At 36.1% G+C, this 24,313-nt stretch overlaps 1 long non-coding RNA gene across 2 annotated transcripts in view; it reads left to right on the forward strand.

Annotated features, from left to right (window-relative positions):
* The window catches only part of LOC113612175 (uncharacterized), a 42,952-nt gene extending 18,673 nt beyond the window's left edge, over nucleotides 1-24,279 (forward strand). For both annotated transcript variants that reach the window (XR_003429755.1, XR_003429754.1), the window contains 2 exons: nucleotides 1,177-1,230; nucleotides 24,238-24,279. This is a non-coding gene — a long non-coding RNA (uncharacterized LOC113612175). The remainder of the gene's footprint in view (nucleotides 1-1,176; nucleotides 1,231-24,237) is intronic.
* The last annotated feature ends 34 nt before the right edge of the window (nucleotides 24,280-24,313 follow it).

The following is a 24,313-nucleotide window of genomic DNA, read 5'->3' on the forward strand; positions in this document are numbered from 1 at the left end:
TTTATGCCTGGTGGGCTCACTTGCAGGTACTTCTTGAAAGGTAAAGTTTCTGTTATGTAAATCAGCATGTTGTGGGTCCCAGAATTAAGGAATCCAATGGATTGAACCTGATAGTTATTAACACAACTTCTGTACAAGAGATCTAAACTTTAGAGCAACCGTCTCTCCAGAATCACGGTATTAGATTCTTTACCTGTTGGGGAAAAATATTTTTAGAGCATTGTCCATTCTTATTCCCGGTTTGAAAGGACTTTCTGGTAGCAGAATAAGCCACTAGCAAAGCTGGGAGGAACAATTTTAAAGGGACTGCCTTTGAGCTGCATATCTCATATAACCAGAACATCTATTCAGTGTGTTTTATCTGGTACGGTTAAGTGCAATTTGTAATAACATATAAATTCCCTTGTCAAGGAAAACAGCCCCTGCCTATATGAGTTATTTTCAATCTTGATGCACATTAGAATCACCTAGACAGCTTTAAAAAATACTGATGTCCAGGCCCCACTCAAAATATTCTTATTTAATTGATCTGGGGCAATGCAAACCCATTAGTATTATTTTTTCTAATTCCCCAAGTGATTCTAATGGGTGCCCAGAATTGAGAACTTCTGCTTAGATTTATAATCTCTCTTTGATAATCTTTTAAATTTATTTAGCTTTACAGTGTTCTACAAAGATAATCTTCCCTGGAGGACTAAAGGGTGACATTGATGATGAACTCAGTAATTTTCCTACCTGAAGCCATCGGGGAATGGATTGGTCATCACTTCCCACTGGGCCACTATTTTAGATATAGAAAAATTAACCTAAAAGGGATATTTATCATTAAACGTGTTCATGAACTGAATGTGGTTGTGCTACATGGTAGATATAAATCTAGAGGAAATATTACACTTGTCTATAGATCAAATATTCTCACTTATCATTTATCATCTAAAGACATATTTAAAAATTCTGCCTTGGCTACTCAGGGAAAAGGTTTCTTCCCTCACCTTCCTCTAACAGATTAATGATGACTTAAACCTGGTCTGCCCTTGATCTTCTCGGGTCTGATTTGACAAGGAAGGTTTGGCAGCCCAATGAATCCCTGACCAAGTTCATGTGCAATATGTGAAGTAAAAGATAAGAAGGGTTGATTGTGATTCCTACAAATTTTAAATCTTTCTTCTCTGAAAGGTGTAAAGAAGTCTGGCTGCAAAGGGACCCCGAGACTTGAGGAATAACATGGTGGTGAGTTCCCCATGTCTCCTTATTACTGCCCATATATCCCAGACAGGGCACTGCAGAAACCTGCAACAGGTACAGACCAAAAGAGCTTCTGGAAGAGCTTGCTCCCCTCAAGCCAAGGGACCAGAGAACACGTAGCCTAACATTAGAAATCTTCTTGGCAAAACCCTCCTTACTCCAGCCAAACACCAAGGGGGAAAAGTCACACCTTGCAACCCTGCAGTTTCAGCGGTGGAGTGGGAAGTTGATCTTCTACCCCAGTCCCTTGCCCAGACAAAAGCAGGCAGCACTCAGATTCCTCCGTCATTGTTAGATGTCTGAGGGACTCAGCAGGGAGATGATTATCCATCCTCTGCCTGATGAAGAGGGCAATGCTCCAATTTCCCCACCAGGGTACTGGAACCCACTGGGAGCTGAGCATCCACCTCTACTTGACATCAAAGAGACTGACAGTGAGATGCCAGTTGGAGGTAATAAGTGCTCCACTCTCACCCCACCCCTGGAGTCAGGAAGACTTGGTGAGGACCTGAGCCTCCACATACACCTAGCATCCAGGAGGTAGAATAAAGTGGTACGAGGTGGGGCAGTTAGTGGACAGTCCACCGAGCCCACACGCTCCTTCCCCTCGTGTCAGTAGGGCATAGTGTGGAGCCAGGCTTCCAACCACACCCTGCAGCAACAAAGCAGTGTGAGTGGGTGCTTACTTTTGCCACAATGGAGTAGACTAGACTTTGCAAGAAGCTGAGCATATACAGTCACCCAGACCTTGAGGTATACGTGAACAGGGGCATGACCTTCACATAAAAGGTGATTAAATAGGAATCAGTCTCATAATATAATACCCAAAATGTCCAGGGTACAATCGAAAATTGTGCATCATATCAAGAGCCAGAAAAATCACAGTACAATTTAGAAAAGCAACCAACAGATACCACCATAAGATGAATCCGATGCCAGAACAATTTGACAAGGATTGCAAAGGAACCACCATAAAAATGCTTCCATGAGAAGTTACAAATTCTCTTGAAACAAATGAAAAATTAAAATCTCAGCATGGAAATAGAAATTTATTTTTTTTAAAAAGAACCAAATGGAAATTAGAGAACTGAAAATTATGTGACATTAAAAAAAACTCACTATACACCCAATAATAGAATGGGAATGATAGTAGAATCAGTGAACTTGAAGACAGATCAATAGAATTTACTCAGTCTGAACAATGAGGAAATAGGGTGAAAATAAAATAAAAAGAGTCTCAGGGACCTGTGAGACAATAACCCACATAAACATACAGATTCAAGAAGCTAAGCAAACCTAAAGTAGAATTCAACCCCCACAAAAAAATCCATGCCAAGACATAGAATAATTAACTTTTCGAAAACTGAAAGATAAAGAAGAAATCCCAAAGCAGCCAGACAGAAATAACACAGTACAGGCATACCTCAGAGAAAGTGCAGGTTTGGTTCCAGACCATCATGATAAAGCAAATATCACTATAAAGTGAGTCACGTGAATTCTGTGGTTTCCCAGTACATATAAAACTTAGGTTTACGATATACTATAGACTGTTACATAGTACAATAGCATTATGTCTAAAAAATATATCTACGTACCTTAATTAAAAATATTTTCTTGCTAAAAACTGCTATCATCTGAGCCTTCAGTGATTCATGGTAGTAACATGAAAGATAACTGATCACAGATCACCAGAACAAGTATAATGATAATGAAAAAGTTTAAAATATTGCAAGAATTACCAAAAGGTGACACAGAGACGTGAAGTGAGCAAATGCTGTTGGCAAAATGGTACCAAGGGACTTGCTCCATGTAGGTCACCACAAACCTTAAATTTGGGAAAAATGCAGTATCTGAGAAGTGCAATAAAATGAGGTATGCCTGTATAAAGATGTCAGAAGAAAAATTTAACCTTCCACGTTATAACTAGAAAAGGTAGGGAAAATTAAATTCAAAAGAAACAGATGCAGTGGAATAAAAATATAAAAACAGAAATGAAGGAAATTAAAAACAAAAGAGAAATAAAAAAACATGAAGCACAAAGTCGTAAGGTCTCTGCAAAGACCAATGAAATTGACAAATTCCTATCCAGACTGATCAGGAAAATAAGAGCAAGGATAAAAATGACTGGTATCAGAAATTAAAGGTGATACATCACTATAGGCAGTAAAAATATTAAAAATAAAACAGAATAGTATGAAAAACTTAATTACAACACATGCAGCAGTTTAGATAAAATAGACAATTTCCTAGACAAACATAAGCTTTCCAATAGTCTGTTAAAGCCTGATATCTATTAATAAGTAGCCTTATATCTCTTTAAATTGTGTAAGTAAAATTTTTTCTTACAAAATAAACTTCCGGCTAGAAGTTGTGCTGGTGAATGTCAAACATTTAGGGAAGAAAAAATAACAATCTATACAATGATTTTGTCCAACCCAGTTTATGAGACAAGTATAACCCTGCTTCCAAAACCAGATAAAGGTTTTGCAAGGAAACTTCAGGCCACAATTGCTTATTATATAAAAGCAGAAACCATTAACAAAATGTTAGCAAACTGAAGTCAGTGATATGTAAAATGGAAAGTGTTATAATTAAGGAATTTTATCATAGGAAAACAAGGTTGTTCAATATTTTCTTTAATTCATTAAAGTCAATTCACTAAATTAACAGCATACAAGAGAAAAATATAATGAGTGACTAGATTTAAAAAATGCATCTGACAAAATTTAACATAAATTTGTTAGAAAAATTCTCAATAAGGTAATAATATAAAGGAAAGGAACATCCTTAGCCTGATAAAAGTCATCTACAGAAACCTTACAGGTGACATCATACTTATAAGTGAAAGACAGTGTTATTCTTGTATATTAAGACAAGGCAAGATATCTATGTTCACTACTTCTGTTCAGGAGTGAACTGGAGTTCTTAAACAGGGCAACAGAAAAAATTTTCTTAAAGGTTACAAAATAAAAAGAAAGAAGTCAATTCTCTACTCACAGTTGATTTGTACCTATGTGTAGAATATACTAACAAATCTAGAAAACGGCTACTAGAACTAAAATGTCTAGCAGAATCAGATGTTACATGATCAATATACGAAAAATCAAATGTATTTCTATATACTAACAATAAAGTGGGGAATTAAATTAAAGATAATTTATCATAATGTCAAAATTAAACATGTAGAAAGATACATTTAACAAATTAGTATTAGTGTTATACACTGAATATTACAAAACGTTGTTAGGAGAAATTTTAAAAGAACTTGGTACATGCAAGATATATAATATTCATGTGTTGGAAGACTCAAAACTGTTGATGTAATTTATCCCCAAAGTGATCTAAAAATTCAAAGTAATCTCAATCAAAATTCCAAGAAGTGATTTTCTTTTAGTAGAAATTACCAAGCAGATAACAAAATTCATGTGGAATAGGCAAAACAATCTTGAATAAGAACAACAAAATTTGAGAACTTATAGTATCTGATTTTTAAATGTATTTTAAAACTATAATAATAAAGATAGTGTTATATTGACATAAAAATAGATAAGCAGTCCAATGGAACAAATTGGTGAGTCCAGAAATAGACCTAAGTGTAAAGGGTCAATTAATTGGGGGAAAAATTGTCCAGAATTTAGCTAAATATATGTGGTCAAGTTTGTTTGTTTTTTTTAACCTAAGGATCTTTCATGGGGAAAGGAGAGAAGGTAATTTAATGGGGAAAAAGATAGTCTTTTGAACATATGGATACTGCTGTATCAGAAAAGGTACCTTTACACTTATTATGCACCATGCAATGAAATTAACTCAAAATTAATCATTACTATTCACAGCTATAATATATTTAGAATAAAACATAGAATATTTTCATCGTTGATGTAGTTCAAGATTCCTTAGATGTGTTTCTTTAAGCACAGCATAAAAAAAATCACTTGTTAAATAGGACTTCTTCAAAATTAAAAACTTTGCTCTTTGAAAGGCATTATTAAGGAAATGAAAATGCAAGACACAAACTGAAAGAAAATATTCACCATGCATATATATGAAAAAGTACGGGTAAAAAATTAGAATTCAATAATGATGTGACAAATAACACATGAAAAGAAGCTGAATTTTATGTCACTAGGAAAGTGAAAATTAAGAGCACAGTGAGATAACACTATACTAAAAATAATGTTATAAAGACCAACAACAACAAATTGGGGTGTAACAACTAGAAATTTCATACATTGCTGGTCAGAATGTAAAATTTTGCAAACACTTTTGCATTGTCTTTTGAAGGTAGTTATACACTTATATTATGGCTACGTGATTCAACGCTAAGGCATTTACCCAAAAGAGAGAAAATCATGTGTCCACACAAATATTTATACATTAATGTTCATAGCTGCTATAATTCATAGTAACCCCAAACTGGAAACAGAACAACTATAAACTCCTGGATGAGTGAACAATCCAATTTCCTAAAATCTATAGAATAGAATTTATTCAGCAATGTAGGTATTCAATGAATAGATGAAACTGATACATGAAAATATGTGATACATCTCAAACCATTAAAGTGATTTCTTATTTTATTTATTTACTTTTAACTGAAATACAGTTGATTTTAAATATTATATTCGTTTCAGGTGTACAACATAGTGATTTGATGTTTTTATAGATTTTACTCCATTTAAAGTTATTACAAAATAATGGCTGTATTTCCCTGCTCTGAGCAATATATCCTATTGCTTATTTATTTTATACATAGTATTTGTGTCTCTTAATTACATTTCTATTTTTCCCCTCCCCCTTACCTTACCCCACTGGTAACCACAAGTTTGTTTTCTATATCTTTCAGTCTGTTTTGTTATATACATTCGTTCTATTTTTTTTAGATTCCACGTGTAAGTGATAACAGAGTATTTCTCTGTATGACTTATTTCACTAAGAATAATATTCTCTAGGTCCATCCATGTTGTTGCAAATAGCAGAATTTCATTCTTTTTTATGGCTGAGTAGTATTCCACTGTATACATATACCACATCTTTATGCATTCATCTCTTGATGGGCACTTAGGTTTGCTTCCATATCTTGGCTGTTATAAATAATGCTGCTATGAACATTGGGGTGCATGTATCTTTCTGAATTAGTGGTTTTGTTTTTTCAGACATATATCCAGCAGTGGAATTGTTGGATCATATGGTAGTTGTACTTTTAGTTTTTTGAAGAACCTCCATACTGTTTTCCATAGTGGCTATACCAATTTACAATCCGAGCAACAGTGCACTAGGGGTCCCTTCTCTCCACATCCTCACCATTTGTTATTTGTGTTCTTTTTGATGATAGCCATTTTGACATGTGTGAGGTAATATCTCATTGCACTTTTGATCTGCATTTCTCTGATGATTTGTGATTTTGAGTATTTTTTTATGTGCCTGTTGGCCATCTGCATATCTTCTTTGGAAAAATGTCTCTTCAGATCTTCTGACCATTTATTAATCAGGTTGTTTGGTTTTTTGATCTTGAGTTGTATGGGCTGTTTATATATTTTGGATATTAACCCCTTACCGGTCATATCATTTGCAAATATTTCCTTCCATTTTCTTTTTGTTTTGGCAATGGTTTCCTTTGCTGTACAAAAGCTTTTACATTTAATTAGGTCCAGTTTGTTTATTTTTGTTTTACTCTAGGAAATGAATCCAAAAAAATATTGTTGTGATTTATGTCAAAGAGTGTTCTGCCTATATTTTCTTCTATGAGTTTTATAGTATTCAGTCAGTCTTACATATAGGTCTTTAATTCATTTTGAGTTTATTTTTGTATATGGTATGAGGAAATGTTCTAGTCTTATTCTTTTACATGTATCTGTCCAGTTTCCCCAGCATCACTTATTGAAGAGACTATCTTTTCTTTGTACCTTCTTGGCTCCTTTGTTTTAGATAAAATGACCATAAGAGTGTGGGTTTATTTCTGGACTCCCTATTCTGTTCCATTGATCTGTATGTCTGTTTTTGTGTCAGTACCATGCTATTTTGATTACTGCAGCTTTGTGATACAGTTTGAAGACATGGACCATGATACATCCAGCTTTGTTCTTGTTTTCTTAAGTTTGCTTTGGCAATTCTGGGTCTTTTGTGGTTCCATATATATTTTAAGATTATTTGTTCTAGTTCTGTGAAAAATGTCATGGGTATTTTTAATGAGGATTACATTAAATCTGTACATTGCTTGAGGTAGTATGGTAGTATTGTGACAATATTAATTCTTCCAATCCAAGAACATGGAATATCTTTCCATTTTTTTGTACCATTTTCAAATCCCTTAATCAGTGTTTTGTAGTTTTCAGAGTATAGGTCTTTCACTTCCTTAGTTAAGTTTATTCCTAGGTATTTTATTCTTTTTGATGTGATGGTAAATGGGATTGTTTCCTTAATTTCTCTCTGATAGTAATTACTAGTGTACATAAAAGCAACACATTTCTGTATATTAATCTTGTATCCTGCAACTTTACTGAATTCATTTATTAATACTAATAGTGTTTTTGGTAGAGACTTCAGGGTTTTCTATATATGGTGTCATGTCCTCTGTAAATAGTGACAGTTTTACTTCTTCCCTTCCAATTTGAATGCCTTTTATTTCTTGTTTGATTGCTATGGCTAGCACTTCTAATACTATATTAAATAGAAGTGGTAAGAGTGGTCATCCTTGTCTTATTCCTGATTTTAGAGGAAAATCTTTCATCTTTTTACAGTTGAGTATGATGTTTGCTGTGGGTTTGTCATAAGTGGCCTTAATTATTTTGAGATATGTTCCCTCCTAACCCACTTTGAAGACAGTTTTATTGCAAATGGATGTTGAATTTTGTCAAATATTTTTTCTGCATCTATCAAGATGATCATGTGATTTTTAGCCTTCCTTTTGTTAATGTGGTGTATCACATTGATTGATTTGTGAATACTGAACTAACCTTGCATCCCTGGAATAAATCCCACTGCATCATGGTGTATAATCCTTTTTATATATTGTTGAATTTCATTTGCTGATATTTTGTTGAGGATTTTTGTATCTATATTCATCAAAGATATTGGCCTGTAATTTTCTTTCTTTCTTTCTTTCTTTCTTTCTTTCTTTCTTTCTTTCTTTCTTTTCTTTCTTTCTTTCTTTCTTTTGTAGTGTCTTTGGCTTTGGTATGCAGGTAATGGTGGCCTTGTAGAATAAATTTGGGAGTGTTCCATTCTCTTCAACTTTTAGGAATAGTTTGAGAAGGGTAAGTGTTAGCTCTTCTTTTTATGTTTCATAGAATTCCCTTGTGAAACTGTTCGGTCCTGGTTTTTTGTTTGCTGGGAGTTCTTAAAATACACATTCAATTTCACTACCAGAGATTGGTCTGTTCAGCTTGTTTATTTCTTCCTGATTCAATCTTGGAAAGTTGTTTGTTTCTAGAAATTTGTCCATATCTTCTAGGCTGTCCAATTTGTTGGCATATAATTGTTGGTAGTATTCTCTTACGATTTTCTTTTTTGTATTTCTGTGGTATCAGTGTTTTGTTCTCCTCTTTCATTTCTTATTTTATTTATTTTGGGTCATCTCTCTTTTATTCTTGGTGAGCCTGGGTAAAGGTTTATCAATTTTGTTTTATCTTTTCAAAGAAATACCTCTTGATTTTATTGATCTTTTATTGATTGATTGGTCTCCAATATATTTAGTTCCTCACTGATCTTTATTATTTCATTCTTCCTGCTGATTTTGAGCTTTGTTCTTCTTTTTCTAATTCATTGAGAAGGAGGGTTAAGTTTTGAGTTTTTCTTGTTTCTCGAGATTGGCCTACATTGCTGTAAACTTCCCTCTTAGAACTGCTTTTCCTACGTCTCAGATTTTGGAAAGTTGTATTTTCACTTTCACTTCTCTCAAGGTATTTTCTGATTTCCTCTTTGATTTTTTCATTGACCCATTGGTTTTTTGGTAGCATGTTGTTTAATCTCCACATGTTAGTGCCTTTCCCATTTTTCTTCCTGTAATTGATTTCTAGTTTCATACCATTGTGGTCAGAAAAAAAGCTTGATATAATTTCTATCCTCTTAAATTTGTTGAGACTTGTTTTATGGCCTAGTATGTGATCTATCCTGAAGAATGTTTCATGTGACTTGATAAGAAAGTGTATTCTGCTGTTTTGGGATGGAATCTTTTCTTCTAGCCATTGATTAAGTCCAGCTGATCTATTGTGTCATTTAAGACCATTGTTGCCTTATTGATTTTCTGTCTTGATGATCTGTCCATTGATGTAAGTGGGATGTTAAAGTCACCTACTATTGTATTGCTGCCTAGTTCTCCCTTTATGTCTGTTAATATTTACTTTATATATTTAGGTTCTCCTGTATTTGGTACACGTATGTTAACAAGTATAATATCCTCTTCTTGAATTGATCCCTTTATCAGTATGTAATGCCCTTCTTTGTCTTTTATTGTGGCCTTTGTTTTTTTTTTTGGTATTTTTTTTGCGGTATGCGGGCCTCTCACTGCTGTGGCCTCTCCCATTGCAGAGCACAGGCTCTGGACACGCAGGCTCAGCGGCCATGGCTCATAGGCCCAGCTGCTCCGCGGCATGCGGGATCTTCCCGGACCGGGGCACGAACCTATGTCCCCTGCATCGGCAGGCAGACTCTCAACCACTGCGCCACCAGGGAAGCCCGTGGCCTTTGTTTTAAAGTTTATTTTGTCTGATAAGAGTATTGCTACCACCACTTTTTCTGTCCTTTCTATTTGGATGAAATGTCTTTTTCCATCGGTTCACTTTCAGTCTGTGTGTGTCTTTAGTTCTGAAGAGAGTCTCTTGTAAGCAGCATATATATGGGTCTTGTTTCTTTTATCCAATCAGCCACCCTATGTCTTTTCATTGAAGCATTTAGTTCATTGACATTTGACTTTTTTTTTTTTGCGGTACGCGGGCCTCACTGTTGTGGCCTCTCCCGTTGTGGAGCACAGGCTCCAGATGCGCAGGCTCAGCGGCCATGGCTCACAGGCCCAGCCGCTCTGCGGCATGTGGGATCCTCCCGGACCGGGGCACGAACCTGTGTCCCCTGCATCAGCAGGCGGACTCTCAACCACTGTGCCACCAGGGAAGCCCCTGAAGTAATTATTGATAGATATGTACTTATAGCCACTTTATAACTTGTTTTCTGTTTGTTTCTGTAATTCTTTTTTTGTTTCTTCCCTTGTGGTTTGAGTGATTTTTCCTTTAGTGGTGTGCTTGTGTTCTTTTTTCTCTTGTTTTTATATATCTGTTGTAGGCTTTTTATTTGTGTTTACCTTAGCATTCATATATGTTGACCTATATCTATTTGCTTTAAACAGGTAGTGATTTAAGTTCAAACAAATTCTAAAAGAGCTACATTTTTTACTTCATTCCCCCACACTTTGTGTATTTGATGTTATATTTTACATCTTCATGTTTATCCCTTTACTGATTATTATAGTTATACTTGATTTTACAACTTTTTAATCTTTGTATTAGCTGATTTAATTGTTTGATCTTCAGCTTTTACTATATATTTGGCTTTACTAGTGGGATTTTTCTTTCCTATAGATTTTTATTTCTTGTTTTGGCCTTTCCTTTTCCACTTACAGAAGACCCTTTAACATATCTTTTAGGGTCAAGTTAGTATCAATGAACTCTTTTAGTTTTACTTATCTGAAAAGTTCTTTATTTCTCCTTCAGTCCTAAATGATAACCTTGCTGGGTAGAGTATCATGGGTTGAAGGTTTTTCCCTTTCGATGCTTTAAATATATTATGCCACTCCCTTCTGACCTGCAGTGTTTCCACAGATAAACCAGCTCATAGACTTCTGGGGGGTTACCTTGTATTTGACTCTTTTTCTTTTGCTGCCTTTAGAATTCTCTCTTTATTTTTAACTTTTGCCATTTTAATTATGATATGTCTTGGAGTGGTTTTGTTTGGGTTCATCTTGTTTGGGACCCTTTGTGTTTCCTGTACCTGGATATCTGTTTCCTTCTTCAGGCTTGGGAAGTTTTCAACCATAATTTCATTAAATATATTTTTGACCCCCTTCTGTCTCTTCTTCTTCGGGGACCTCTATAATGCAAATGTTGGTACATTTGATGTTATTGCAAAGACCCCTTAAACTGTTTTCATTTTTTGTTTTTACTGTTCTGCACTTGTGATTTGCATTACTCTGTCTTTTAGATCACTTATGCATTCTTCAAATCACCTAGTCTGCTCTTCATTCCTTCTGTGTGTTTTTCATTTCAGTTATTGTATCCTTTAGTTCTGATTGGTTCTTTTTTATATTTTCTCATTCCTTGTTAAAATTCTTAACTGTGTTCATCTATTCTTTTTCTTAATTCAGTTACAATTCTTATTACTAATGTTTTTAATTCTTTATCTGGTAAATTGTTTATTTCTCTTTCATGAGTTGTTTTTCCAGTGGTTTTTTTTCTTGCTCTTTCAGTTAAGACAAATTTCTCTGCTTTCTCATTTTGCTCATCTTTCTCTGTCTCTATGAAATTAGGTGAAATAGTTAACTATGGTGGTCTTGAAGTGGGATCCTTATGTGGGAGCATCTCTAGACAGTCTGCATATGCCCATTGGCTTTGGTGGGACAGCTGAATTTGAATTGAACATAAGTAACGTCTTTTCTCAGGGTGTGCTGGTAGCTGTCACCTTGGTAAGAGGTGGTGCTGGAGATTGAGGGGATGGGACCAGAGCCAGGTGTGAGGCCAGGCATCCCCACAACTCAGTGGCCATCACCACCCTATGCAGGGGGTGGGCAGGGGGCAGGCCCAACTTGCTGGAGCAGAAGGCCTGAGGGTTGGGTGTAAGCTGACTCAGTTCCCTTTAACTGTGTGCTCTTCTCCTCCTAGCACAGGCACCCTTGCCCCAGAGGGGAGTATTGCTAGAGCAAGAGGGCCAGATGTGGGTAGTCAGCAAAGGTCAGGGCATGGGCTGTGGCAGTCTAGGCTCTGTCAAAGATCTGGACTGCCTCTAATGTGACATTTATGCAGTCGCCAGTAATGGCTTCCCCCTCCCTGTTCAGATGCCGCTTAGGGTCTGAGCTGCCTCAGCATCGCACAGCCAGCCAAGCGTTTTCTTTGGTTGTGGCAGCCATCACTCCAGTTTGAACCTGTCACACAAGACAAGCGGTGCTAGAGCAGGTGGTCAGCTCAGGCTAGGTCTTGCACCGGATGGGTCATGGGAAATAAGTCAGCCACCTGCACAGTTTCAATTTCAGTCAACCCCCTCTTCCCTGCTTTGGGAGCAGGCAAGCATTCACGTGCTCCTCATGAGCAGTGTCCAGGCTTCCCAAGACCTCTTGTGAGTCCCACTGGCCTTCCAACCAGTCACGAGGGTTCATCTTCCTTTCATAGAACCCCAGGGCTGGGGCACCCAATATGTGGCTCAAATGGCTCACTCTCCAGGGAGGGTCTCCACCTATGTAATTTCCCTTTTCCTCTGAATCCCTTCCCAGGGGTACGCAGACCTCATTACTTCTCTTCCCTTCCTACCAGTTTCCCTGTGGATCTTTCTTACAACTTTGGTTGTACAGGAATCATTTTGCCAGTCTCCAGTTAGTTTTCAGCAAGAATTGATCCGCATGTACATGTATTTTTTGATGTGTTCATTTAGGGGAGGTAAGTTCTGCATCCTTCTACCCTGCCATCTTGATTTCTCTCCCCCATCATAGTGATTTTTTAAAAAGCCAGGCAAAGCCAGTCAATAGTGTATGATTCCATTTTTATGAAAGTTTATATAAAATTTATTATTTCCATTCATATGATACTCTAGAAAAGTTAGATTTCATCAGTATTGGTATAAATGAAACAGTAGTAACATGAGCACAGGAATGGATGCAGATTAACTAGTGAAATAAGTTTTTTAGGAAAATGGAAATGTTTTACGTCTTGATTATGGTGGCAGTTACATGGGAATACACATTTGTCAAAACTCAGTGAATATACAATTATGTATATATGTATATATAGATAGCATATAGGGCTTATATAGATGTGTGTCTGTGTGTCTCTCTCTCTATATATATGCATGTATATATCCTCATAAAGTTGATTAAAAAATTAAAAATATATAATTTTTTATTCCTGAGTATCTATTAGTCTGCTTCCTCATCATAGAAATTTCAAAGCCCAGAGACCCTCCTTTTATAAATCACTTCTGGCCCTTTAAGTCCAAGCTAGTTGTAGAGTTTTCTTTCACACAGCCTTCTTAAATCCTTTATGTGTTTCCTATGAATATAATTGGGATTCACACCATGTTCCAAAAGCCTCACCCGTAAGTCTTTTTTGAGATAGATCCTTTTATACTTTGGTCCTTGGATAAGAAAATTGTAGCAAAATGCACTGATGATTCTGAGAAGCCCTTTTGTTAATTCTACCTGAGTCTACTCTGCACTGCCTTAAATCTTTCTGAATCTTTAGAAGTGGGCCTTATAGTCACATCCTGATTTCCTCTATATCTAATGCCTTTTATTGCTACAGTGTTTTCTAAGAATGAAAATCCTTTTTTTATTCTTCAATCATACATCCTGTCTTCTATATTGCCACTAAATTCTGCTTGCAAATTGAACACAACTGAAGAAAAGAATTTTTAAACAAACTCAGTTGAGAATTTCAAAGAGGTCATGGGAATTGTAGTGTGCATCCCCAAGAAGAAAGTTAACAGGATCTTATTTGTACATCTTCCTTGCTTTTACCATCTCATCATTGCCTTTGCTGTAACTCTTTAAATGAGAGGGAGCTCTTAAACCTTAAATAGAAGGCACAATTCTTCTTGATGAAAATCTGCTCTCAGAAACAAGGATGACCTAGGCCACTTCAAACAGAGATGGTTAAGAGAACAAAAACATCAGAAAGGAATACATTCTAGACTGCAAATTCATGAACCTCTTTGGGACATTTTCGTTTTCTCAATTCTCCATTTTTTTGAGACTACTCACTCTTTACCTCACCGCTCTCCTGTAACCTCCCATCCACCAAAATGTTTTCATGCAGGAACATGAAAGTAGAGCTCTCCCCGCAAAAGGGAAAATAATATAACACAGGAGTTTCTTAGTGAATGAGTACTGACCGTATTTTTTATCTTCTGCCTACATGGTTTAGAAGTTATATCATTCCCAAAAATCTCTACATTATCTCTATTCTCTTAACTAGTAAGTTCTAAAGAATATGACACAAATACCAATTAAGCAACACCAAACCAAGTCACATACTACTTATAGGAAAACACCAGCTTAAATGAAAGCCCATTTCTTATCTAAAACCATGGAGGCCAGAAGCAAGTGACACAACATTTTTCAAGTGTTAAAAGAGAAGAACTCAATTGCAAAGTCTGTATCTGGTGAAAATATCAAAAATGAATGGGAAATAAAAACATTCTCAGAAAAAGGAAAACTAAGAGAATTTATTGTTAGCAAATCTACCATAAAAGAATGACTAAATGAAGTTCCTTAAACGAAAGGAAATAGTAATAGAAGGCTTTGAACTTCAGGAGGAAATAACATCAGAATGGGAAAAATTATGTCAAAATGCAATAGAAAATCCTACTTCTCATGAGGTTCTTATATTATTTTTGATGATTAAAGCAAAAATTATAATACAGTGTCATCCTACTCAAAGTATATGGAGTAAGTCCTTAAGACAATATTTAAAAGGTAGGGAGGGTAAATGGACCTAAGTGGAAGTAAACTTTCTAAACTTTACTCAAAGTGGTAAAATGCTGACAATGGCAGACTGTGATAAATCAAAAATGCATGTTGTTATACCCAGGACAACCCCTACTGAGACTAAAAATTCTATAAATATAAATAAGAGGGAATCCTTAAAAACTGTTCTAATAACACTCAGAAGGTTAAAAAGAGACAGAAAGAGAAATAGAAGAAAATGAAACAGGAAACAAACAGAAAGCAAATCTTTTCCTCTGGACTTTTTGCTGTCTTAGAAAAAATATATAAGTATATATATTATATACTTGTATATAAGTATATATATGTGTGTGTATATATGTATATATATACACCCACATACACACAAAATGGAATATTATTTGGCCATAAAAAAGAATGAAATGCCATTTGCAGCAACATGGATGGACCTAGAGATTATCATGTTAAGTGAAGTAAGTCAGACAGAAAGACAAGTATCATATGATATCACTTATATGTGGAATCTAAAATATGACACAAACGAAGTTATTTACAAAACAGAAACAGACTCACAGACATAGAAAACAAACTTATGGTTACCAAAAGGGAAAGGAGGGGAGGGATAAATTAGGAGTTTGGGATTAACAGATACACACTACTATGTATAAAATAGATAAACAACAAAGACCTACTGTATAGCATAGGGAACTATATTCAATATCTTATAATAACCTGTAACGGAAAATCTGAAAATGAATATATATGTGTGTGTGTATAACTGAATCATTTTGCTATACACATGAAAATTGTAACTCAACTATACTTCAATTTAAAAATATCTATCTATCTAATCAAGTATCAACATAAAAGTACCTGAATTTGGCAGTCAGACACAATAATAAAGAAGAATCTGAGACATAATTACCTAGGGTATAAGTTGAGTGAATGTACAAGTGACTTATTAAAAGTGGGAGATTAAAATAAGCACTCAAAATATTTTTTTCTGCTCTCAAAATAGTAGCCTTCATTTTAGTCCATTTTTGATTGTTCACGTGACTAATACTAAAGTTGGTCCCATCTGGTTGACCTACAATGAGGTGTTCCTAGTTTTTTAAGAGCTACCTTTTACTCTTCCAATATTACAGAATCAGTAGCTTATTAGAAGAGCCATATATATCAAAATAATTTTTAAATTTTAATATAAAAGAAAAATATATTGATAAATTGAAAGGTAGGCTTTGAAGGCCAACATTCTACTAAAAGAAGAGATATTTAAGGTACATTTTTTTAAAATGCTGATCACTATTACATATTTTACTTCTTGAATTCTTTTATTTATTTTTTGCTTTCTTATTGAAATACAGCTGATTTATGATGTTTCAGGTGTACAGCAAAGTGATTTAGTTTTATATATATATAAATATATATATATATATTCTGCTTCAGATTCTTTTCCATTATACAGTATTAAAATATACTGAATATAGTTCCCTGTACTATACAGTAGGTTTTTGTTGTTTATGTATTTTATATATAGTAGTGTGTACCTACTAATCCCAAATTCCTAATTTATACCTCCCCCTTTTCCCCTTCGGCAATCAGAAGTTCGTTTTCTATGTCTGTGAGTCTGTTTCTATTTCTCGGTTTTATAAATCAGTTCATCTGTATCATTGTTTTAGATTCCACATATAAGTGATATCATTTGATATTTATATTTTGCTGTGTGGCTTACTTCACTTTATATGATAATCTCTAGGTCCATTCATGTTGCTACAAATGGCATTATTTCATTCTTTTTTATGGCTGAGTAATATTCCATTTGAATGCAAAATGTGCATGTTTGTATACATATATATATGTATGTATGTATGTGTGTGTGTGTATATATATATATATGTACCACATCTTCTTTATCCATTCATCTGTTGACAGACACTTAGGTTGCTTCCATGTCTTGGCTATTGTAAATAATGCTGTTATGATCACTGGGGTGTATGTATCTTTTCGAATTAGAGTTTTTGTATTTTTTGGATATATGCCCAAGGGTGGGATTACTGGATCATATGGTAACTCTATTTTTAGTTTCTTAAGGAACCTCCATATTGTTGTCTATACTGGCTGCACCAATTTGCATTCTAACTGACAGTGTAGGAGGGTTCCCTTTTCCCCCACCCTCTCCAGCATTTATTATTTGTAAACTTTTTGAGGATGGCCATTCTGACCAGTGTGAGGTGATACCTGATTGTAGTTTTGATTTGCATTTCTTTAATTATAAGTGATGTTGAGCAACTTTGCATGTGCCTGTTGGCCATCTGTTTGTCTTCTTTGGAGAAATGTCTGCTTAGGTCTTCTGCCCATTTTTTGATTGGGTTGGTTTTCTTTTTGGTTTGGGGTTTTTTTTTTTTTAATTGAGTTGTATGAGCTGTTTGTATATTTTGGAAATTAAGCCCTTGTCGGTAGCATCCATTGCAAATATATTCTCCCATTTTGTAGGTTGTCTTTTCATTTTATGGTTTTCTTTGTTGTGCAAAGGCTTTTAAGCTTAATTAGCATCCATTTGTTTATTTTTGCTTTTGTTTCCATTACTCTAGGAGACATATCCAAAAATACATTGCTACAGTCTATGTCAAAGATTGTTCTACCTATGTTTTCCTCATCTGGTCTTACATTTAGGTCTTTAATCCATTTTGAGTTTATTTTTGTATCTGGTGTTAGAGACTGTTCTAATTTCATTCTTTTACATGTAGCTGATCAGTTTTCTCAGCAACACTCATTGAAGAGACTCTCTTTTCTCCATTGTATATTCTTGCCTCCTTTGTTTTAGATTAATTGCCCATGGGTACATGGGTTTATTTATGGGCTTTCTACGCTGTTTCATTGATCTTTGTGTCTCTTTTTGTGCCAGTACCTTACTGTTCTAATGACTGTTTGTAGTATAGTCTGAAGTCAAGGAGAGTGGTTCCTCCATATCTGTTCTTCTTTCTCAAGAATGTTTTGACTATTCAGAGTCTTTTCTGCTTCCATACAAATTAAAACTTTTTTTGTTCTAGTTCTGTGAAAAATGCCGTTGGTAATATAATAGGGATTGCATTGAATCTGTAGATTACCTTAGGTAGTATGGTCATTTTAACAGTATTAATTCTTCCAATCCAAGAACATGGTATATCTTTCCATCTGTTTGTGGCATCTTCAATTTCTTTCATCAGCATCTTACAGTTTTCAGAGTACAGGTCTTTTGCCTCCTTAGGTAGGTTCATTCCTAGGTAATTCATTCTTTTTGATGCAAGGCTATGTGGGATTATTTGCTTAATTTCCTTTCTGATATTTTGTTGTTAGTGTATAGAAGTGCAACAGATTTCTGTGTATTAATTTTGCATCCTGCAACTTTCCTGAATTCATTGATGAGCTCTAGTAGTTTTCTAGTGGCATCTTTAGGATTTTCCATGTATAGCATCATGTCTTCTGCAGACAGTGACTATTTTACTTCTTCCTTTCCAATTTGGATTCCTTTTATTTCTTTATCACTGATTGCTGTGGCTAGGACTTCCAAAACTATGTTAAATAAAAGTGGTGAGAGTGGACATCCATGCCTTTTTCCTGATCTTAGAGGGAATCTTTCAGCTTTTCAAAATTGAGTATGATGTTAGCTGTGGGCTTGTCATATATGACCTTTATTATGTTGAGGTATGTTTCCTCTAATGCCCACTTTTTTGGAGTGTTTTTATCATAAATGGAGTTGAATTTTATCAAAAGCTTTTTATGCATCTATTGAGATGATCATACGGTTTTCTTCAGTTTGTTAATGTGGTGCATCACATAAATTGATTTACAGGTATTGAAAAATCTTTGCATCCCTGGGATAAATTCCACTTGATCATGATGTATGATGCTTTTACTGTATTGTTGGATTCAGTTTGTTTGGATACAGTTATTGTATCATATCAGTTTTCTTGTTTCCTGAAGTAAGCTTATATCACTATCAACTTCCCTCTTAGAACTGTATTTGTTGCATCTCATAGGTTTGGGGTCGTCATGTTTTTGTTCTCATTTGTCTCTAGGTATTTTTTGATTTCCTCTTTGAGTTCTTCAGTGATCCTTTGGCTGTTTAGTAGCGTATTGTTTAGCCTCCACTTGTTTGTGCTTTTTGCAGTTTTTTTTTTTTTCTCTTGTAGTTGATTTCTAGTCTCATAGCAGTACAGTCGGTAAAGATGCTTGGTACGATTTCAACTTTCTTAAATTTACTGAAGCTTATTTTGTGTGTTAGCAGGTGATCTAACCTGGAGAATATTCCATGTGCACTTGAAAAGAATAAGTATTCTGCTGCTTTTGGGTGGAATGCTCTGTAAATATCAGTTAAGTCCATTTGGTCTAATGTGTTATTGAAGGCCTATGTTTCCTTATTGGTTTTCTGTCTAAATAATATGTTCATCGATGTAAGTGGGGTGTTACAGTCCCCTATTGTTACTGTGTTATTGTCAACTTCTCCTTTTATGTTTGTTAATATTTGCCTTATATATTGAGGTGCTCCTATGTTGGGTGCATATGTATTTATAATTGTTATATCTTCTTCTTGGATTGATCCCGTGATCATTATGTAGTGTTTCTCTTTGTCTCTTGTAACAGTCTTTATTTTAAAGTATGTTTTTTTCTGGTATAAGTATTGCTACTCCAGCTTATGCTTTCCATTTTTGTGGAATACCTTTTTCTATCCACTCACTTTCAGTCTGTGTGTGTCTCTAGATCTGTAGAGAGTCTCTTCTAGGCAGCATATATACCAGTCTTATTTTTGTATCCATTCAGCCAGCCTGTGTCTTTTGATTGTAGCTTGTATTCTGTTTACATTTAAGGTAACTATTGATCTGTATGTTCTTATTGCCATTTTCTTAATTGTTTTGCATTTGTTTTTGAAGGTCTTTTACCCCTTTCTTCTTTTGTTCCCTCCTCTTGTGATTTTATAACTATATTTAGTGTTATGTTTGGATTCCATTTCATTTTTTTGTGTGTATATCTATTATAGATTTTTGGTGTGCTGTTACCATGAGGTTTTTGTGTAGCAGTCTCTATATATATACATGGTTGTTTTAAGTTGCTGATCTCTTAATTTCAAATGCAATTTAAATACCCTGCATTTGTTCTCTCCTCCCTTCACAATTACTGTTTTTTAAATCATATTTTGTAACTAATTATCTTGCATATCCCTTAACTGCTCATTGTGGATACAGATGATTTTACTACTTTTGTCTTTTAACCTACCTACTAGCTTTGTGTGTGGATGATTTCATACATTTGCTGTATGTTTTCCTTTACCAGTGAGCATTTCCACTGCATAATTTTGTTTCTAATTGTGGGCTTTTCTTTTTTGCCTAGAGAAGTTACTTTAACATTTGTTTTAAATCTGGTTTGGTGGTGGTGAATTCTTCTAGCTTTTGCTTGTCTGTAAAGCTTTTGATTTCTGAAGGAGAGCCTTGTTGGGTAGAGTATTCTTGGTTGTACGTTTTCCCCTTTCATCACTTTAAATATATTGTGCCTCTCCCTTCTGGCTTGCAGAGTTTCTCCTGAAAAATCAGCTGGTAGCCTTATAGGAGTTCCCTTGTATGTTATTTGTTGATTTTCCCCTGCTGCTTTTAATATTTGCTCTTTATTCTTAATTTTTGTCATTTTGATTACACTGTGTCTTAGTGTGTTCCTCTTTGGGTTAATCCTGTGTGGGACTCTGTGCTTTCTGGACTTGAGTCACCCTTTCCTTTCCCAGGTTAGGGAGGTTGTCAGCTATTATCTCTTCAAATATTTTCTCAGGCCCTTTGTCTTTCTCTTCTTCTTCTGGGACCCATATAACGAGAATACAGCGGTCTCTTAAACTGTCCTTATTCCTTTTCATTTTTTTTTCCTGTTCAGCAGCAATTTTTTCTACTCTGTCTTCCAGGCCACTGATCCATTCATCTCTATCATTTACTCTACTATTGATTCCCTCTAGTATATTTTTCATTTCAGTTATTGTATTCTTCAGCTCCATTTGGTTGTTCTTCATATTTTCTAACTCTTTGTTTAAAACGTCTGTCTTTTCCCTCTATGCATCCACTCTTCTCCCCAGTTCTTTCATCACCTTTATGATCATTTCTCTGAACTTTTTCTCCAGTGGGTTACTCGTCTCTACTTCATTTAGTTCTCCTCAGGTTTTATCTTGTTCCTTTGTCGGGACCATGTTCCTCTGCTGCCTCATTGTGTCTAAGATGCTATTTGTATTACTACGTATGTGGTAGGTTGTTTACATTTCTTGACCTTGGAGAAACGGCCCTCTGTAGGAGGGACCTTATGCATCCTGGCAGTGCACTCCCCTCTCATCACCCAAGCTGTATGCTCTAGCGATTCCTCCTAAGAGGGCTGCATGGGTCCTTCTGTTGTGATGGACTCTGTGGGTGGTCTGATAGGCTTAGCTGACCCCTAGTCTGCTTGGTTGCCAGACCCTGCCTTGTGCACTGCTACAGGTTGCTGGTTAGCGAGGCCTGGTCATGAGGCAGCTGACTGTAGAACCCCAGGGTGCCCCTGGTCTAGTTCTGGCTCACTGGTGGGCAGAGTCAGCGTCCCCAAAACTCTGGGGCTGTTGCCCACCCACTAGCAGGTGAAGCCAGATCCTGGGGTTAGTGCCAGACGACTCACAGGCAGAGCTGGTCCCTAAAGTTTGGCTGCAGGGCCCAGGGATTCCAGACCTTGTTTCATATCATTGGGTGGGGGGCAGTTCCTGACACAGTTGGGTATGGGGTCTGGGGTGTCCCAAATGTTATGTTTGCCTGCCAGTGGGTAGTGCCAGGGTCTGGGCCCAGCTTGTCCCAGGGTAGGGTCTGGACTGCCCTGTGGGATCATAGTTTTCTTGCTTCTGGTGTCTGGCCCTGGTGGGTGAGGTTGATCCAGAGGCTTGTTCAGGCTTCCTCATGGGAGGGGCTGGTACCTACCAACTGGTGGGTGGAGCTGGGTCTTGGCCCTCTGGTGAGCTGGGCTGTGTTTAGAGGCATGTCCAGAGGCAGCTGTGGGCTCTTTGGTCTTTATGGAGCCTGTCTCCTGCTGGGTGCAGCTTTGTCCCTGACCAGTTAGTTGTTTGGCCTGAGGCATCCCAGCACTGGATCCTACAGGCTGTTGGGTGGGGCCAGGTTTGGGCACTAATTAGCCAATATGGCAGCTGCCAGGAGTGCTCACACAGTTGAATGTTCCTTAGTATGTCTGCCCCCAGTGTTTCTGTCCCCAAGGTGAATCGCAGCCTTGCCCCACTTCTCCGGGAGACTCTCCAAGACCAGCAGGTAGGTCTGGCTCAGGCTCCTGTCAAATTACTGCTTTTGCCCGGGGTCCTGGTATGCATGGGATTTTGTGTGTGCCATTTTAAGAGCAAAGTCTTTATTTCCCCCAGTCCTGTGGGGCTCCTGCAATTAAGCCCCGCTGGCCTTCAAAGCCATGTTCTGGGGGCTCATATTCCCAGCACCAGAACCCCAAGCTGCAGCCTGTTGTGGAGCTCAGGACTCTTACTCCTGTGGGAGAACCCCTGCCATATAATTATTCTGCATTTTCAGGTTTGCCTGTCCTGGGGGTATGAGATTTGATTATATCACTAGTCCACCCCTCATACTCAGTGTGGTTCTTTCTTTATGTCTTTAGTTGTAGGAGATCTTTGGAACCTACCAGAAAAGGTTCCACACTGGTAGGTTCAAGGTTTTGTTTCATCAATGTTTGTTCTGAAGATAGTTGTAACTTTGGTGTGCTCATGAGAGGAGGTGCGCTCAGGGTTTTTCTACTCCTCCATCTTGGCCACTCCCCCAACTATTATATTTTTTAATCATTTGGTGAAAAGATTATTCAAAGTGGTAAAAGACTTGCTTTTATTAACATTATTACATTATTGTATTTTTCTTCGTGCTCATTTTTACTTTGTAAGATTTCTTCAATAAGCATGCACTGGTTTTATAATGACAAAAATTCCAAGTTTCCATTATATAATGGCCATTAGCAAATTCTGGTTTCTCCATACATATTCTCCCACTAAACATACAAATCAAGGAGACAAGCAAATAACAAATAACAATAACATCACAGAGGACACTGAAAGAAGGAAAATATTCAAATTATTTTTATGAAGTGAGTATGACATTGAAACTATAAAGCTGGAAACTGAAACAATTAAAACTAAAGATAATTTAATTCATAAATATCAATGCAAAAACCTAAGATAAAACAGCACATTAAAATATAATAATCCTGACCAAGTTGGGTTTATTACAGTAATACAAGAATGGGTCAACATTTAAAAAGGCATTAGGGTCATTCAGTGTATCAATAGATTTAAGGAAACAATATCATACATCTCCCTAGATGTTTAAGAGACATTTGAAAATTCAACATCAATTTCTAACTTAAAAAAAACTTTCTGAAATAAGAGTAAGTGAATTTGTCCTTACAAGACTTATCCTTAACAAGAGAAACACTGGATAAATTCTTACTTAGATAGGAATAAGGTAAGTTTGCCTATAATTTGTATTATTATATACTCTTGTTTTAAAGATACTATCCAATGTAATTATTTTATTTTTAAATTTTCTTTTTTAAAATTTTTATCGGAGTATAGTTGATGTACAACGTTGTGTTTCAGGTGTACAGCAAAGTGAATCAGTTATACACATACATATATCCACTCTTTTTTAGATTCTTTTCCCATATACTTCATTACAGAGTATTGAGCCTTTCCAATTATGATTCAGTAAATTCAACAACAAAATCTTTGCATAGAAAAAAGAGGAAGAAATGAAACACTAAATACAAGTCAAAATATAACTATTCACCAGCTTTTGTAAGGTTATTTTGTGTAGCAGTCTCAAAGTCTCATGGGATATTAGCAACAGAGGTTTATTTCTCATTTTCCTTGCTGGACAACTCTAGATTGGCTGTGGCTTTGTCCCACGTGGTGCCTCAGGAATCTAGGCTGATTCCCTTTCTGACTCACTGCCACTCTCCTGTGTCACTCTGTGCTCCCACATGTGCCTTATGAGTGTTCCAGTTGTTCCACATCTTTGGCAGCACTTGTTTTTAACTTTAGTTTTCTGGTGGGTATGTAGTAGTATATCATTGTGGTTTTAATTTGCATTTCCTTAGTGACCAATGAAGTTAAACAACTTTTTCTGGACTTGTTCAGTTACAGAGCACTTGCACATTGTTTATTTGGTTGTCTTCTTATTATTGAGTCGTAAGATTTCTTTGTACACGCTGAGTCCAAGTCCTTTCTAATATATATTTTTTCAAATATTTTCTCCCCATTTAATTAATTGCCATTTAATTTTCTTTTTTTTTTTTTGCAGTACGCAGGCCTCTCACTGCTGTGGCCTCTCCCGTTGCGGAGCACAGGCTCTGGATGCGCAGGCTCAGCAGCCATGG

This window comes from Aethalodelphis obliquidens, unplaced genomic scaffold (assembly GCF_003676395.1).
Source record: "Aethalodelphis obliquidens isolate GAN/ISIS:26980383/991018 unplaced genomic scaffold, ASM367639v1 scaffold73, whole genome shotgun sequence".
Lineage (NCBI taxonomy): Eukaryota > Metazoa > Chordata > Mammalia > Artiodactyla > Delphinidae > Aethalodelphis > Aethalodelphis obliquidens.